This window comes from Macaca mulatta, chromosome 7, assembly GCF_049350105.2.
Source record: "Macaca mulatta isolate MMU2019108-1 chromosome 7, T2T-MMU8v2.0, whole genome shotgun sequence".
In the NCBI taxonomy this organism is placed as follows: domain Eukaryota; kingdom Metazoa; phylum Chordata; class Mammalia; order Primates; family Cercopithecidae; genus Macaca; species Macaca mulatta.
The window spans coordinates 179,194,497-179,206,897 of record NC_133412.1 but is presented as its reverse complement, the minus strand read 5'-3'; the positions used below and the strand labels follow the sequence as shown (position 1 = coordinate 179,206,897).

The window sequence follows — 12,401 nt, the reverse complement described above, 5'->3', positions numbered from 1 at the left end:
CACAACTATTTAACCAGTCTCTAAAAAGTTCCAAATTTCCCCCCATCTTCCTATCTTCTTCCTGGGCCCTCCAAACTCTTCCAACCTCTACCCATTACCCAGTTCCAAAGCCACTTTCACATTTTCAGGTATCTTTATAGCAACACCCCACTCCTTGCTACCGATTTTCTGTTTTCATCCATTTTGCATTGCTATAAAAGAATATCTGAAGCGGATAATTTATAAAGAAAAAGAGTTTATTTGGCTCACTACAAACTGTACAAGAAGCATAACGCCAGTATTTCCATCTGGTGAGGCCTCTGGAAGCTTACCATCAAGGCAGAAGGCAAAAAAAGGAGCCAGCATAGGCCAGGCATGGTGGCTTACACATGTAATTCCAGCACTTTGGGAGGCCAAGGCAGATGGATCACTTGAGGTCAGGAGGGAGTTCGAGACTAGCTTGACCAACATGGGGAAGCCCCATCTCTACTAAAAGTGCAAAATTAGCTGGGTATGGTGGTGCATGCCTGTAGTCCCAGCTACTAGGGAGGCTGATGCAGGAGAATTGCTTGAACACAGGAGACAGAGGTTGCAGTGAATGAGCCGAGATCACACCATTGCAATCCAGCCTGGACAACAAGAGTGAAACTCCATATCCAAAAAAATAAATAGGAGCCAGCATGTCACATGGTGAGAATGGTGACAGAGGGAGAAAGAGAGATAAGAAGGAGGCATCAGGCTTTTTTAAACAACCAGCTCTTGTATGAACTAATACAGTGAAAAATCACCCATCACCAAGGGGATGGCACCAAACCATTCATGAGAGATCTTCCCCCATGACCCAAACACCTCCCACCAGGCCCCATCTCCAACACTGGGGATCATATTTCAATATGCAATTTGGAGGGGACAAACATCTAAATCACATCAGGAACTCCATATTATTGCTCACCCCCAAATCTCTAGGGGTGACATTGAGTGACATGCACGGTACTGAAAGATACTTGGTCAGGCTCTCCCAGTGAAGCCCAAGCGCCCGCAGGGTACAGGGCTGGGAGGCCCAATCACACCAGCTGAGCACAGGACTTGTCTGAGGCTGCCCCAGCATTACAAGATAACAGGCCTACAACTGGGTTGAACAAGACCAGGCTACTTTGTGCATGTTGCCAAAAAAAAAACTGAAGAATCAGAAGTGAGCAGTAAGTTTTCAGTGAACCCAGGGGTCACAAGTAGCAAAAATGTGGAATTCAGTAAGGGGTAGAAGCTGGAAGAGTTTTAAGGTGTGTGTTAGAAAAAGCCTAGGTTTCCTTGAAGACTATTGGAAGAAATTTGGACATTAAAGGTGATCCCAGTGGGGGCTCAGAAACAAAGAGGAGAGCTGTAGAGAAAACATCTGTCATCTTAGAGAATACATGAATTGTCACAAACAGAATGTTGCTAGAAATGTGAATGTTAAAGGTGCCTCTGATGAGGCTCCAGACAGAAGTGAGGAACGTGTTATCGAAAACTAGAAGAAAGGTGACCCTTGTTAAAAAGTGGCAAAGCACTTGGCTGAACTGTCTTCTCCTGTCTTGTGGAAAGTAGAAATTATACATGATGAACTTAGATGTTTAGCTGAGGAAGTTCCTAAGAAAATTCTTGAAGGCATTCCTGATTTCTCCTTGCAGCTTACAGTAAAATGTGAGAAGAGAGAGACCAGCTGAAGAGGGAAGTGCTGAGGTGGCTGGGTCAGCTGACCCAAGGGCCCTTCGAGCGGACGTAGGCTGCTCACCTCGGTCTCAGAGTCACCACGGCCATGGCCAGTCAGTCACAGGCGATCCAGCAGCTGCTGCAGGCCGAGAGGCAGGCTACCAAGAAGGTGTCCTGGGCCCACAAGCAAAAGAAGCAGAGGCTGAAGCAGCCCAAAGAAGCAGCTCAGGCTGAAATTGAACAGCACTGCCTGCAGAAGGAGAAACAGTTCAAGGCCAAGGAAGCTGCAGCACTAGGATCTCACAGACCCAGGATGACCATCCTCCAGACCTACTTCCAGCAGAGCAGGGAAGAAGTCTTAGATCAACTTTTGGCCTTTGTCTGAGGCATCCAGCCAGAAATCCCTGAAAACTATCGCATAAATGGGTAAGAAAAGAGAAGCACCTGTTCCATGGATTGGCATTTTAGATGCCCTCATGGAATAAGAAGCTCTAGTTATATTCTCATAAGAAGACATTACCTTATCTCTGTATATTATATAGTAGGCCCATTCACTTTTTGGAGAGAAACAAATCTAGTTTCTTTGTACAGACTTAGAATTTATCTAGGCTGGGCATGGTGGTTCACGCCTGTAATCCCAGCACTTTCGGGAGCCAAGGCGGGCAGATGGCTTGAGCTCAGGGGTTTGAGACCAGCCTGAACCACATAGTGAGATCGTGTCTCGACAATAAAATATAAAATTAGCCAGATTTGGTGGTACATGCCTATAGTCCTAGCTACTTGGAAGGGTGAGGCAGGAGGATCACTTGGGCCCAGAAGGCAGAGGTTATAGTGCGCCAAGATCATGCCACTGCACTCCAGCCTGGGTGCTAGAGTGAGACCCTGTCTCAAAAAAAAACTTTTCTAAAGATTTCATCTTTTTACCTCATGTTTCTTAGGAATATAATGGGTAAATATTGTCTATTTTATTATGCAATTTGGCTCAAGCTATATACATATATACATACATATATGTATACATACACAAATATATATATCACTGTTGACTTTTTCTTTATCAAGTTTAAAAGAAAAAACAAAACAAAACAATCCTTTAAAGAAAGGAAGGAATTAAATCATTTTCTCCTTAATGCTTTTTTGAAGGTCAGGGGCTTTATCTATGAAAAAGTAGCAGTTTTTATAACCTGTGTGAAGCATCAGCCAGCCTTAAAGTAGTCCATTCCTGCTAATAACTAGAACAGTGAATACTACTAGTATAATTGCTTCAGCTTCTTAATCAAAATTACTAGATGATAGAATTCAAGAACTTGTTACATCTTATTACTCAGTGTAGTAATAATCATTTAAAAGTAAAGACTGGCATGAAAAAAAAAAACAAAAAAAAATTGAGACCAGACAAAATGAAGAAAGAGAGACTTTGAGATCAGAGCCACAGGTGAGGAGGCTGTTGGGGCTGCTGTGGCCACCATGGCCCAGAGCGTGGGGCCACCCCAGTGGGCCTGGAAGATGGAGCATTAACTGAGGAGGATGAATCTTGAGCCTTAAATCTAATAAAGGGCCAACTAGAAGCCGCTAGTGCTCATCATCCTCATAAAGACAGCCAGAACAGTGACTACACAACTCTATTTTAATGAAAATAACTGAGGGAGAGCACTGAGTGCATCAGAGGAGTAAGAGAAACCCTGATACGCACAGAGATGTGGGCTGGCCACATAGACAACAGAAGGAAACACACGGCCTCCACTACTCCTTCGCCCAACCAGGATTATCTGGGAATCCGGAGGAACTTCTGACATGAGGAGGTAAGCAAGAGGATCCCAGTGGCACCCACTAACACCCTGGACACCTGCAGACCTCGCCACTGCGGTCCCCTGCAGTTTGCACTAGAGGGAGTTGCCAGGAGACCACACAGCTGTGCTCCCCAAAAAAGGTGCTGACACCGTACCCCACTCCCACATGGCTAGTGCTTCACTACACGGGAATAGGAACTTTGGCTGGAGTGTGTCTTACTCGAGGAGTGAGTAGCCACAGCTCCTCGTCATCCCTGAAGCTAAGCTGCCACCGAACAACCCAGACTAGTGGCCCGATGTCTCCAAGTCAAGGTATGGGCATCTATTAAACCCTTCCTCACAGAGTCAAGTGGATCAGCTCTACCCACCCCTCCCCCGACCCTTTGAGTCGAAGCTAAAGCAGTTTCTTGTCTCCTAGCAAAACAGGACTTTGGCCATGCAGAGGAATCATGCCTTTCTAGTGTCTACATTGAAGCATCACCCTGCATCCCAGGAAATAATGCCTTGGCCACCCAGAAGGTCACACGTTGCAGTACCTAGGCTGAAGCAGCAACCTGTATCCTACGGAAATGGTGCCTGGAACACTCAGAACAATCACACCCACTGATACGTAAATGCAGGCCTTTCCTTACAGTGGAGAAGGCCTGAGCTGAAGCCACACATCACCCTCTAGGGAATCAGTGCCCTGGCTTAAGCTGAGCAGCAGCACATCCCAAGGCTGAGCTGATATAGCACCCTATGTCCCAGGGAAACAGAGCAGTGGCTAAGCTGAGACATCTCACCTGACAGGGCAAACAGCTGTGGTGCCCTGCTTCCCTGGAGCTTGCCTAGGCCCCTAGAGTCTGAGCTGCTGAGGCACCCTCTCCCTGGGAAGTAGAATCAGCACTGTGCTGTTCCCTGCCTGCCCCCTACCAAGGCCCAAATTACAGCTATGCTCTGCCATCTTGGGATACCTGCTGTCACTGTACCTGGTCTCACAGAGTCTGGGGTCCTGCTGAGCCCCACCATTCTAGGGTCTACAGTCAATACCACACAGTGCCTCATCCCCTGGGACCAAAGTTTACATTGTTTGGTTCAGTTTCCCGAATTGCAGCCATCCCTTATTCCCCAGGTCCATACCCCCAGAACACCCCTTCTTTCCCAGAGTTGGATCAATGATGCACCCCCCAGGAATAGACTCACAGCTGCAACCTGACCCCTTGAGCAAAAACTGTTAAGGGGTGCCTCAAAGTCACAGATCCTAGCACTGTGAGCAACCTAATCTAACCTTGCCACAGAAACTGAACCTACACCCCAAGACCCAGGTGCCACAGTAGATTCTTGAAACCAGGAGACTAGGACCCCAGCTGCACAGCTACTCTAATTTTCTGCACCTGGAACCCAGCACCATTGCAGCTGCACATTGGTCACATTAGACCTGCCACCGAGAGAGAGCCCCTTGACTAAGTCTCCTCATTGTGCAGAAACAAGAAGAAGAGGACTCCAAAAGCCCTGGACACTGAGTACATTAAAAACCTATGCCACCACTACATCCACAGCCTAGGCCACTGAAGTGCCCACAGTTATTGCTGAGGCTGAATGCAGTTGAAGAAGATGCACGGAGGCTCTGCCACTGCACCTATTCAGAAACAGAGTCATCACACTTTCCCAACCAAAACACTAAACCCAACTGCAGGTGAAATTCTTTTTCTAAAATCCCACTCTTGAAAGTTTGGAAGATGTGACTATTTCGCCAGATGCACAGACATCCATGCAGGAACACAATAAACATGAGAAAGCAAGGAAATATAACACCACCAAAGGAACATGACTCTCATTAATAGACCTCGATGAAAAAGAAATCAATGTATTGCTGGAAAAGGAATTCAAAATAATGATCTTCAGATAACTCAATAAGATACATGAAAACAGATAAACAATTCAATGAATTCAGGAAAGTAATTTATAGTATGAATCAAAAACTCAACAAAGATAGAAATAAAACAGAACCAAACTAAAATTCTGCAGGTGAAGAATTCAATGAATAAAATTTAAAAATATAGTGATGAGCTTCAACAGCAGATTTGATCAAGCAGAAGAAAGGAAGAGATAGATCCCAATACAATAGTAATTGAGAACTTAACACCACTTTCAGCACTGAACAGATAATCTAGACAGAAAGTCAACAAAAAAGCATTCAATTTAAAAAGCACTTTAGACCAAATGCATCTGACAGATATTTACACAACATTTCATCCAACAGCTGTGAAATACACATTCTTTTCATCAGCACATCAGAACATTCTCTAGGATAGACCATATGGTAAGTAACAAAACAAGTCTCAACAAATTTAAAAGAACTAAAATTAAATTATATCAAATATCATTTATGACCACAATAAAACTCGAAATCAATAAAAGGAAGTTTTAAGACTGTACAAAGACATGGGAAATTAAACAATATACTCCTGAATGACCAATAGGAAGTAAGAAGGGAATTTTAGAATGTCAACAAAGAAAATGAAAATAGAAATGCAAAGTACTAGAATTTATAAGATACAGCAAAAAGCAGCATTAAGATGGAAGTTAATGGCAATAAATACCTACACAAAAAATAGAGAGATTTCAAATAAATCTCATCATTGAAAATGCATGTCAAGGAACTAGGAAATCAAGAACAAACCAAACCCAAAATTAGTAGAAAGAAAGAAATAATAAAGATCAGAGCAGAAATAAATGAAATTCAGACTAAAAAAAAAAAAGATCAACAAAAGGAAAAATTGAATTTTTCAAAAGGTAAACAAAAATGACAAATAATTAGCTAGACTAAACAAAAAAGACCCAAGTGAATGAAATCAGAAATGAAAAAGGAACATTACAACTCATACCACAGAAACACAAAGGATCATTAGAGACTGTACACCAACAGATTAGAAAACCTAGCATAAACAGACCGTACACCAACAGATTAGAAAACCTAGAAACAGGTATATTTCTGGACAGTACAAACTACCAAGACTGAACCAAGAAAAAATAGAAAGCCTGAACAAACCAGTCATGAGCATTGAGATTGAATCCGTAGTAAAAAGCTCCCATCAAAGGAAAGCCCAAAGAAATTCCTATTGAAATACCAATGACATTCCAATCAAAATGTCAATTCGACTGTAATCCAATGGCTTTACTGGGGAATTCTACCAAACACTAAAAAAACTAATACATACTCTTCTGAAAAATCTTCCAGAAAATTGAAGAGGAGGGAATTCTTCTAAATTCCTTATATGAGGCCACTATTATGGTGATTATGATTATGATTATGATTATGTGATTATTATGATTCCAAAACCAGACAAGGACACACAAAAAAAGAAAACTATAGGCTAATTACTCTGATGAAGATAATAGATGAAAACCTTAAACCAAATACTAGCAAATTGAATCCAGCGGCACATTAAAAACATATTTACCATGATCAAGTGAGATTTATCCCAGGAATGCAAGGATGATTCAACATATGCAAATCACATCAACAGAATGAAGGACAAAAACCATATTATCATCATAACAGACACAGAAAAAGTATTTCATAAAATCCATTGTCCCTTCATAAAAATTCTCAGCAAATTAGGTATGGAAGGAGTATACCTCAACACAATAAGAGCTATATGTGACAAACCCATAGCCAACATCATACTGAACATGCAAGAGTTGAAGGCTTTTCTCTAAATTCTGGAGCAAGCCAATGATACCAGGCCAGATGCAGTGGCTTACGCCTCCAATTCCAGCACTCTGGGAGGCCAAGGCAGGAGGATCACTTGAGCAGGAGGAAACAATCAACAGAGTGAAAAGACAATCTACAGAATGTTAGAAAATATTTGCAAACTCTCCATCCAACAACGGATATTCTAAATATTTAGAAAATATTAGAAACTCAAACAACTAAACAGAAAAGAAAACAAATATTTTTATTAAAAAAGGCAAATGAAAAAATATTTAAAATTTTTTAAAATCAAAAAAGGAACTGAATAGACATCTCTAAAAGGAAGATATATGAATGGCCAACAGACATATGAGAAAATGCTCAGCATTACTAAACATAAGCAAAAAGCAAATAGAAACCACAATAAGATATAATCTCTCCCCAGTTAGAATGGCTATTACTAAAAAGACAAAAAAGAAAAAACTGCTGTCAAAGATTCAGAGAAAGGGGAGCTTGAATGCACTATTGGTTGAAATCTTGCCTTTGGAATTAGCACAGCCATTGAAAAACAGTAAAGAGCTTCCTCAAAAAATCGAAATGAGTACTGTCCCATGATCCAGCCATCCTCTACTGGGTATTTATCCAAAGGAAAGGAAATCTATGTCAAAGAGATATCTGCACTCCATGTTCACTGCAGTACTATTCACAATGCCAGTGTTGGAATCAACCTACATGTCCATCAACAGACAAATGCATAAAGAAAATGTATTTATACACACACACACACACACACACACACACACACACAGAGGAATTCTATTCAGCCATGAAAAGGAATGAAATCTTGTCATTTGAGGCAACATGGATGAGCTTGGAGGACATGTTAAGTGAAATAAAGCTAGACACAGACAGTCAAATATCACATGTTCTCACTCATATATGGAAGCTAAATAAGTTGATCTCATAGAAATAGGGAGTAGAATAGTGGTAACCAGAGGCTGGGAATGGGACCGGATGGGGATAGCTAGAGGTTGGTTAATAAATACAAAATTACAGTCAGCTAGGCAGAATAGGTCCAGGTGTTCTCTAACTCCACAGGGTGACTATAACTAACAACAATTTATTGTATATTTTCATATGGCTAGAAGAGCAGATTTTGAATGTTCCCAGCACAAAGAAGTGATAAACGTTTGAGGTGATGGATATGCTAATTGTTGCAGGAAGTCAGGGACCCTGAATGGAGGGACCGGCTGGAGCCGCAGCAGAGGAACATAAATTGTGAAGATTTCATGGATGTTTATCAGTTCCCAAATAATACTTTTATAATTTCTTATGCCTGTCTTTACTTTAATCTCTTAATCCTGTTAGCTTCATAAGCTGAGGCTGTACATCACTTCGGGGCCACTGTGATAACTGTGTTAACTGTACAAATGGATTGTAAAACATGTGCATTTGAACAATATGAAATCAGTGTACCTTGAAAAAGAACAGAATAACAGCAATTTTTAGGGAACAAGGGAAGACAACCATAAGGTCTATCTGCCTGTGGGGTCGGGCAAAAGGAGCCATATTTTTCTTCTTGCAGAGAGCCTATAAATGGATGTGCAAGTAGGGAAGATATCACTAAACTCTTTTCCCAACAAGGAATATTAATATTAATACCCTAGAAAAGGAATGCATTCCTGGGGGGTGGTCCATAAATGGCCGCTCTGGGAATGTCTGTCTTATGCAGTTGAGATAAGGACTGAGATACACCCTCATCTGCTGCAGTAGGCTTATTAGGGTGGGGAACAACTCAGCCCTGGTAAATTTGTGGTCAGACTGGTTCCCTGCTCTCGAACCCTGTTTTCTGTTGTTTAAGATGCTTATCAAAACAATACTTGCACTGCTGAACATAGACCCTTGTAAATAGTTCTGCTTTTGCCCTTTGCCTTGTGATCTTTGTTGGATCCTTATCAGTAGTTCTGCTTTTGCCCTTTGTCCTGTTCCCTCAGAAGCATGTGATCTTTGTTGGACCCTTATTAGTAGTTCTGATTTTGCCCTTTGAAGCATATGATCTTTGTACCTACTCCCCGTTCTTACATTCCCTCCCTTTTCGAAACCCTTAACAAAAAACTTGCTGGTTTGAGACTCAAGTAGGCATCACAGTCCTACCGATATGTGACGTCACCCCCGGCAGCCCAGCTGTAAAATTCCTCTCTTTTTATTTCTTTATTTGTCTGTCTTTATTTCTCAGCCAGCCAACAATTATGGAAAACACAAAGAACCTATGTTGAAATATTGGGGGTGCATTCCCCCAATACTAATTACCCTGATGTGATCATCACCCATTGTATATAGGTATCCAAATATCACAATATACCCCAAAATGTATACAATTATTATGTGTCAATTAAAAACAATAATAAAAAATGTTTTAAACAGGTAAAATAAAAGTATATTGTTTTCTTTAAAAAAAAATCTAATGCAGTTTTCCCTACTGGGTTTTGGGCTTGCTTGGGACCCATGGCTCCTCTCTCCCTCCCAATGTATCCCTTTTGGAATGGGAATGTCCAGCCTATGCCTGTCCCATCATTCTACTTTGGAAGCAGATAACTTCTTGTCCAGTTACAAAGGTCCACATACGGAGAGGAATTTCACCCCAGAATAAATCTCCGCCTGGGTTTCTCCCATACTTGATGCAGGTGACATTTAGCTGAGATTTTGAGATTTTGGACTAAGAGTTGGTGCTGGAAGGGGTTAGCCATCTTGGAGGTGTTGCTATGGGATGCAGGGATTTTGCATGTGAGAAGGACATGATTATGGGGGGAGCAGAGGGCAAACTGTCATGGGTTAAACTGTTCATGTGTTGAAGTCCTAACCCCCAGGACCTCAGAATGTGACCTTGTTTGGAAACAGAGTCTTTGCAGGTGCAATCAAGTTCAGATGAGGTTACCCTGGAGTAGGGCGAGCCTCTGACCCGATATGACTGCTGTCCTCATCAAAAGGGTGAATCTGGGCACAGACAGCACGTGGGGAGAATGCCCTGTGAAGAGGGCATCCCACAAGCCAGGAGCGGCAGAGAAGGCCGGCAAAGCCCAGCAGCCAGGAGAGAGCCTGGGACAGAGTCTCCCATGACACACAGGAGTCAGCCTCACCAAGCCAACCATCTCAGATACCTGGCCTCCAGAACCAGGACAGAATAAACTTCTGTTTTTTAAGCCATGCAGTCTGGGGTGCTATGCTGCCAGGGACTTAGCTAAGGGATATGAGTGTTGTCCTGAGCTGCCAGCCCCATGGCCGACATAAGGCCTCCCCACTCGAGCCCAGTGCAGTCTCCCCAGCCCCCTGGGTGTGCCATGGGCATTGTGGGGCCCCTCACTCCATCCTCCCACAGGCTGGGAGGTTGAGCCCGTGATGAGTTCCATGGCGTGAAGCCAGAACCAGAGACTGGGAGCCAACTGGGAGCTGGTGGCTGGAGGATGGATTTCCTCACGGACCCACATGTGCACCTCCACCTGTCTCCTGGACATTCTCTCTGAGGGCAGGAATGGTGCCAGCTCAGGGATCCAGCAGGGACAGAGGTGAGGGCCAGGTCCTTGTGGAGAGCACATTTAGTGGGAGGGACACAATTTCCCCTTTGCAGGTGCCCATTCTGGACGCTTCCTGTTACACTCTGGATGCTTCCTGTTCCATTCTGGATGCTTCCTACTCCATTCCGGACACTTCCTGTTACATTCAGGACACTTCCTGTGTGACACCTCCTCAGGCTTTTGGTCTGCCCAGTCCTCTGGCCTCATCCCATCCCTTGCTACCTCGCACCTCCACGTTCGTCCTCGCCCAGCTCCTCCCTCTCTCCAGAGCTTCTGCTTGCCAAGGTCCCTGCAGAGCTCAGTCCAGGTTCCCCCAGCACAAGTAGGAGCCTTGCACCTGACCTTGGCCCTCCCCACCCTGCATGGTGCCAGCATCCCCAGCACCACGGAGACCCTATTTCTCTCTCTGCTGGTAGTCCAGTGGCCCTGGAGTCTCACTGCAGGTGGGATGTGCCCCTGGCCTTTGAGGAAGCTAAGTGCCCTGCCCCTAGCCAGGCCATCCCCTCTGCTCAGTCCCAGGGCCCTGCCCCGACCCCTTCCCCTCACCTGCACCACAGGCTCTGGCCGAGTCTGCCCAGGCCCTGAATGGGTCCCTCTGGCTCCCCTCTGCTTGTACACTGCCCTGTACCACCTCCACTCAGCTTCAGTGTGTTCATCCATCTCCACAACCCCTCGGCCCCCAGAAGCAGAGCTGGTGGCCCTGGCCCCTGGCAGCCCATTTTGTTCCTTCTGGAACACCAGCCTCAGAGGACTTCCTACACAGTGCCCACTTGGGCCAGCCCTGGGACCTCCTGGTCTCAAGCACACGTTTCCCCTGCAGCCCAACCCGCCCCTGCCTGTGAGCTCAGCCCTGAGCCCTGGAGCGCCTTCCCTTCTCCGTCCCAGCTCGCCCTTGCCAGCTGCTCAGCGGGATGGGCTGACACTCCCCTCCCTGCACCATGAGTGAGGGCCACCTGGAGAGACACCCAGGCAAAAGCAGCCACCAGGGCCCAGTGGGGACCAGAAGGCTCAGGTGAGAGGCCCAGGTATTGAGAGACTCAGGCCATGGGCAGAATGGTCATAATCACTGCCAGTCTCAGTCCAGCCCCAGGGACTCAGAGACAGAGAAAAGAGCAGCGCACAAGGTCCAGGCTCCCCACCTTCTCCCATGAGTATAGGGGCACCCACCACCCCCATCCCCACACACCCAGGAGGCAGCCTCGGCTGTGTCTGGACTCCCCCTCGCCCTCTGACACACAAACCACCAGAAGAAAAGGGAACTTCAGGAAGTAAGCGGTGCCCACGGTTTCAATCCTGTTCTTAGTCTTTGCAGGGTGCAGGGGTGGAGTTCCCACCTCTGGGGACCTGGGGGCCGAGCTGTGATTTCCTAGGAAGACAAATAGCGGCTGACAGCGGGGGCGGGGCCACCCACATGTACCATGACGGAGCAGGAAGGGCTGGGACCCCCACCTCGATGAGTGGGGTCAGCACAGGGCAGGAGCACAGGCTTGGGAGGAGAAGGACAGAGCCTGGGGGCAGCCGTGGGTCTCCTGGACCTGAGCTGCCGAACAGGCTGCAAGGGGCTGGGGAGATGCTGGGGCGAGGCCGGCTCCACATGGAGGCCCAAGCGGAGCCAGCATGGGGGAGGTGGGCAGGCTTCAGGCACCGATGCCCACCCAGTGCCAGATGACGGGGCCCGTGGGCAGGGGTTTCCCA

General features: G+C 45.4%; 1 long non-coding RNA gene, 1 pseudogene and 1 gene segment (V, D, J or C); 2 read left to right on the top strand and 1 right to left on the bottom strand.

The window, feature by feature from the left end:
* LOC144330500 (uncharacterized) overlaps positions 1-12,401 on the bottom strand; it is a 108,204-nt gene that overhangs the window by 60,451 nt on the left and 35,352 nt on the right. The window lies entirely within an intron of this gene.
* LOC710905 (immunoglobulin heavy constant gamma 1-like) overlaps positions 1-12,401 on the top strand; it is a 287,235-nt gene that overhangs the window by 262,752 nt on the left and 12,082 nt on the right.
* On the top strand, positions 1,706-3,694 carry LOC144330495 (V-type proton ATPase subunit G 1 pseudogene; annotated as a pseudogene).